The sequence below is a fragment of the Hakea prostrata genome, chromosome 8 (genome assembly GCF_041222555.1).
Source record: "Hakea prostrata isolate BN-2017 chromosome 8, UWA_Hpros_2, whole genome shotgun sequence".
Taxonomy (NCBI): domain Eukaryota; kingdom Viridiplantae; phylum Streptophyta; class Magnoliopsida; order Proteales; family Proteaceae; genus Hakea; species Hakea prostrata.
This window is the reverse complement of record NC_142607.1, coordinates 6,488,347-6,495,003: the sequence shown is the minus strand read 5'-3', so window position 1 is coordinate 6,495,003 and position 6,657 is coordinate 6,488,347. Positions and strand designations below refer to the sequence as shown.

The following is a 6,657-nucleotide window of genomic DNA, read 5'->3' as shown; positions in this document are numbered from 1 at the left end:
TAACCTAATAACCTGGCATTTCAGGTTCGTGTACCGGAAGTTCAGGAAGAGGTCAACTCTTGACCATCCGAGTTGAGCCCAAAAGTTCAAAATTTGATCCTATAGACTTGAATGACTGATAAACCGGCACTTTGTTTGACTTACCGGAGAGAATTACTCCTTAGGCATTGTGACATTTTGGTGTGCCCAAGCTATGCAGAGGACTTCAATCTCAATAAAATATACCATTGAGTTGGTATTGTGTGGTACCTCCCTCCGAGCTCTGCGTCGGCCTTCGGTGGGTTGGGGCGTCGGTGGGGGTGTTTTCCCGGTCCTTTTGTGGGGCATGGTCATTTCACCTCTTGCTTTTTAACTTTCAATTGAACCAAATTGGGATTTTGGTTTTTAGGGAGAGGCTCGTGGGGGGGGGGGAGCTTGGGGAGGAGGTTTGTGTGTTCGATGCTGGTTGCGATTTGGAGGTATTCGCGTGGAGGTTTTTCAACATACCTAATTTTGGAATTTCATGAGGTTGTTGATGGGTAATTTCTTTAATGTGATTGGAGGGCTTAGGTTGAGGGTTTTTCGCTGTGAGGTTTCACTTGGCGTCTCTTTGAACCTCGTGCGCAGCATTTTCGAGAGTTGCTGGTGAGCTGCCCGCCGAGTTAGGGTAAATTTGGGACTGGTTGCCCGCCTTGTTTGCTGGAATTAAGACCGGTTAACCCACATTTGATCTGTGTTCAAATTGAATCCCGAATTAAATCTAATTTGGCTTGTTTATTTGCTAGGTTAATTGTGTCTTGGGCATTCGTTAATTTTGTGGGACTCTGTGCGTGATTTCTCAATTAACAGGTGAGGATAACATCGCATATATTATATAATATCATTGTGTATTTGGACTGTGAATAATGTGGTATTGCATGATAATTTATGTTACCTTCTATAATCTCGATAATCCTGCGTATCATCTTGATTTCGATTGAATGATTAAAGGTAAATCGTATGTGATTGGTTACTTCACTTGATTGATGCATATGAATGTATGTAACGGTGAAATGGGGTTTACCTATCTGGTATTCCTAGCTTGGGTTATCAGCGGTTGTGGTATGGGACACTGTCCTCCGATGTCCATAGCACTTTTCATAGTCGGTGTGGTTGTCTAGATGCATGTGGTTAAGAATCCCGTGAGTGTTACTACCCTTTCGGCAGGGGTATTGAAGCCGAGTGACTGGTGATATCGGTGGATGGGGTTCGTGTGCATCAAAGCGACCCACGGTATCATGCGGTGGTATAGTGACATGTGTTAGAACGGACCTCGTGATCGCCCAAAAGACGCGGTTAGGCGTGAGGGGACATGGCGGCATCCACCCTAGCATATGTAAATGACTACGGGGTTAGGAATGGGATCCAATAGATGCCTCCCGTTGAGGATTCCATTCATAGGTGAGAACATCCGGACCAAAAGGGCGCTTAGGCATGAGGAAAGGTATCCGGATCACTGTAGCACGAGAAATAGTGACTTTGCATTGGGCTAGAGTAAATCCTTGACACGCGCCGTTCTCGGGTAAATGGTGATGGGAGAGAGTGTTGACTTAATCCCCACCATGGTTGATGTGACAAGACCCAACTACCGCGGTGAACCTAATAGCGTCTCTTGTTGAGGGTGGTGATGAGACTACCCGAGGAGGCTGGTGTGTTATCTTAAGCGTGTCTCCGTAGAGACTACATGGTAAAGTTATAATCATATCTTCATGTTCATTCTTTTATTCATCGTTGTATATGTTGATATGTGTGTGTGTACATGATGAATGCATGATGTATGATATGTTAGACTCACGAGTTCGTGGAACTCATCCTCGTGAATATTGTCTTTTCTTTGACTCTGTTCCGGGTGTGACGACTCGATTTTGGAGGTCTGCGTAGAGTCCTATGTGGGACTCGGCGCGAGAATACGAAGATGCATGATGGGATGTGTACTTGTGCGTTATGCTTTGGAGTCCAGCCATTCTGAGGCTTAGAGTTTCTTTTACTTGGGTTGGGTTTAGGTTGTTTCCTCCTTTTTCCGTGGTTAGAACACCGTTTGATTTATAGACTTCTGCTGTAATAACCTTAGATTTACTTTATTTTATATTCTTGCTCTTGGATTATGCTATATAATATTGTTGTTATGGATTGGCCGGGAATCGAGATCCTGCGGAGAGTATCGCCCCACGGGTATTCAGGCGTGTCCGGAAACCGGCTAGGTGGGGTGTGACACTTAGCCTCCAACAACGATAAACAATTCATGTAAGAGGCAAAGAAATTATAAAATAGGGTTTCAAAACTCAAAATGCTAAAACATGCCCTTTTCTAGGTCGGGGGTGGTCAGTCAACTGGACCAACCGCCTCTAGAGGAGACCGCCCCTATAACTTCTTCGTCCGGATGTGGTTTCCATCAGGCTTTGGTCGGGAGACTCCCATAAACATGCTTAATTCAAAGGCAACATTTACATTGGCATTGGGGTCTTCCAACCTCGGTTTCCATGCATGCCAAAATCGTCTTTTTAACCCACCCGGTAGGCTTTCTCTCTCCTTCCAAAATCATCTATGGTGACAGAGTCATCTCCTTCATTATCAATGACCATAGTTCAACTTTCAGACCCACGGCCTCGACTTGGATGGCCTACAACTGTCTTATAATAGCACTCCAAGTTCTTGGACCTAAAACAAAGGGTTATCGGATTAGGATTCTAGGGGATTTCACATTTAAGGTGAAATTCTCCTAGAAAACATGATAAGCATATCTTATGGTGAAGGTGCAATTTCGTTTGGGGATGGTAGGTCCATTTGGCTATGAACAAAATCACACAAATTGGGGTTTTGGCCACCTTGGAAGAATACTTGATTTAAACTCTCCTGTCCTTTGTGATAGAAAGTCAGTCAAGGGTCAACATAAATATTGATAGTCTCCCCCCCCCCCCAACCCCCACCCAAAAAAAAAAAATGAAATGAACCCATCTCTTCAACTATTATCTCTCTTCTAATACCCATTTTCAAATCATGTCTTCCCTTGACAACAGTTCTACCTTCAAAGAGGGCATTGCTTAGGCCTCCTTGCTTGCCATATAGCTTCCCCCCTCCCAATGTAGTCAGAAAAAAGCGCCCCCCCCCCCCCTCTCAAACTTCTTAGGAAAACAAACCCTCCAACCCTTGCTTCTGTCATCTTTGAATTTTTCCTTGTCTCATTGGTAGAACAACTTGATTCCTCTTCTCACAAACATAACCTAGGTTTACCAAAATAAAAACAGAAACAACGAAAAAGCATTGCAGATGGCATGGGGCAATTGCAAAGTCACCCACCAATTGTCAGGGAAAAGGGAATTTGAAACCCATGATTTATCTTCATTATCCAACACAAAAATGGTCAAAAACACTAGTTACTTTGGAGGGAAACTCCAAAAAATTGATATATTAGAGTATTTATATTTGACATGTACTTTTTACATCAAAGACATTGCAAACATCCCATATTTTGAACAAATTCATCTCATAAAATCATAACTTACGACAGAAAAGATAGATGGAAGAAACCTGATCAAGACCATCCGTTCATAAAAAATATTTCTTTAGAAACAAAAATATGACTAATAAGAAGACATATTGCTAAACTTGCTAATGTCGCACCATGATAATGTGAAGCATCAATGCTAGCCACTTGTGCTACCTCTTCATCATGAGAACCACAATCTCCACCGCGTCCATTTGCATGTTGCATATTATCTACCCCTTTCGATGGGTCATTGTTCTTGTCCTCATCACTATCGTCTTCACCAAAAGGCTTTTCCTTGTGGAAGATGCAACACTTTCTAGAGCTTTTCTTATCGACTCATTCTAATTGAAACAAGGGTTGGGTCTTTACCAACTTCAACTACTGCACGTGCATTGCAATCAAACTACTGCATGTTAGCACAATGGCATTTGTGTGTCACATATCTATTGTCATGGCTGTTACTTGGAGAGGAATTTATTATCAACAGTACCTTGCTTCCATGTCACCGGTTGTCGGGAGAGGCAAAGAAGTAGGGTTTTTTGTCACGGTCGTTGAGATGAATATAAAGGAGAATCCAATACCCTAGTATTACTCAAAGGTTTAGCCATGCCCTTTTGGCTACGCTTCTATAGATCAAATTTTGATTTTTCTTCCATCTATCTTTTCTGTCGTAAGTTATGATTTTATGAGATGAATTTGTTCAAAATATGGGATGTTTGCAATGTCTTTGATGTAAAAAGTACATGTCAAATATAAATACTCTAATATATCAATTTTTTGGAGTTTCCCTCCAAAGTAACTATGTTTTTGACCATTTTTGTGTTGGATAATGAAGATAAATCATGGGTTTTAAATTCCCTTTTCCCTGACAATTGGTGGGTGACTTTGCAATTGCCCCATGCCATCTTCAATGCTTTGATTTCCCATTTGTGGTGGGAGCACAATATTAGAAGATGAATTTTCAAATCACAATCTCTTGATTCGATTTGGAAAGCCATCTGCTTTATGTTTCTTCTAGACTACTGCCTCTTCCCCATCCCCCAGTTATGGAATCCCAAGGAATAAGATTATTGTTGTCTCCTTGGGTCTAGGTTCTTCCTTTTAGCTAGCTACTAAGTTATAATCTCTCAGCCTCTCTTCCTCTTCTTGTACATTTTTTCCCCTTTTGAGACTTTGGTTAATTATTATTTTATTCACCCCCTCCCCAGCCAAAAAAAAAAAGACAACAACAAGGTCAAGGTAAAATCAACATTTTGTAGTACTTGACAGGGAAAAAACTAACGATAGGGTGGTTATTGAAAGCAGCACTCCTCAAAATAATTTAATATGTTTCCTCTAGTGCAAATATGATTGTTCCTGCGGATCATGCCCTATGTTGATTTCCATTCTTTCTGTTGGGAAATGTAAAAGGATTCATTTGTTGAAGACAATTGAGGAATTGAAGCGTGCAGTTTTGAGGCCCTGTTCTCCATCTAGTATTCTGATAGGGCCAGTGGGTCCTTCTTCTCCTGGCACTTCATCTGGGAGACTATTAAGGACAACCTTAAATGCAGTCTTCAATTTACCAGGGAGAAATTTCTCCACCTTGTTTAACTCATCAGCCATGTCGTCGCTAATCTTTGGACCCCCTTCCCTGGCGAAGTTCAATCATGTACTAAGTATTAGCCGAGACAATAGTGGACCTTGCTCCTGTTCGCAGTGCATTCCTTGTTTCAAGTCCAAATTTAGTGTTCCCTTGAAGGACTAGACCGCTTTCGGATAGCATGTGTGGCCATGCAAGGATGCATAAGCTACGACCTTGTTACCACCTTCATACTCAAATTTGGAGGCATCCAACCATGTTCCTTTGCTGTGCTCTGAGAAACAGACTCACGAAAGCTCTCCAGTGAAATCACTAATCCTTAGTGTAAAATGTTCCCAATCTCCAACGTTCTCCTATCTTCCCTAACAAAATGTTAATCAGTTCTACCTTAGCCCTTGCAGGTCCACTAAATGGGTAGAAATGGCTACATCAGTGAATGTGGCACCAAACATTGGCTTTACATGCAAGTAAACCTTAGTACATGCTTTCTAAGTCACCTTTCATCACCTTCTCTTTAGCTCTTCCATCTACAGGAAGATCTAACCAGTAGGCTCCATCATTTGAACCACCCTGGGGAAGGTTAGACCTATTTAAGTCTATGAAAGCAGACTTTGATTCTGTACCTTTCTTGTACAACAAAGCTCCATTATTGAAGAACCAACTCACTGAAGAAGGGAGATTGGCTCATCAGGCTGGAAGTATATCCAAGCTGAATATGCTTGTATTAAAGCCTCAATCTCTTTTAGATTAGGCATAGCTGATAAATTAGAACCACTAGTCTTCAAGCAAGCTATAGGTAAAGGAGGAGCCATGTCTCCAACTTAAGCTACAAATGTCCCTGTATGGACGGCATGAGATTGGGTGTCTATGGCAGTGGACCTTAAACTGTAGACATCAACCTGCAATCCATTAGAGCTGCTCTGCTTATCTGCTCCCCATATCAAATCATCTAGCTTGCATTGATCCGTAAGGTCTGAAAGGACACATCTGATTTTGTAGAGGGGTGGCTTCTCCAGTGAACTTGTGACAACATGACTTGGTGGGGTTGGTAACCAAATATAGCCATTTCCATCTTGATTAATTTTCCAAGACTCACTACTCCAAACAAGAGTATAATCCACAGGCATCTTTAAGGCATTATTGTCTTTGTCTTTTCCGGGGAGAACCTACCCAAAAGAGGTTTTGTTATTGGGTTAGCTATAGCAGACTAGCATGAAGAAGCCAGCTGGCGTGGATGAAGGTACAAAGAAGGTAGCACCGAGGTTATCTGGTCCTCCCTCTGGGTGGCCCAAACCTTGGTGAAAGATGAAACTTGACAAACCTCTAGCTCTCCTAGATTTATGATCCCACTAGCAAATCCTTTACCTGCAACCCAAAATCCGGACTACATAACTCAAATGAAACTGAGAAGCTAAAAAAGAAAACATTATGATGCATTACTAAACAGAGTTCTTATGGGTTTCTTCTAGGAGAAGGAAAGAAAGAAAGAAAGAAAATCACCTGGGGGCCAAGTTGGCAATGGAGAAGGCAAACTGAACATTGTTGTAATAGCTAAAGCATTTCTCTCCAT

General features: G+C 41.9%; 1 pseudogene; it reads right to left on the bottom strand.

Moving 5' to 3' along the window:
* Nucleotides 1–4,918: 4,918 nt before the first annotated feature.
* On the bottom strand, nucleotides 4,919–6,657 carry LOC149006520 (hypothetical protein At1g04090 pseudogene; annotated as a pseudogene).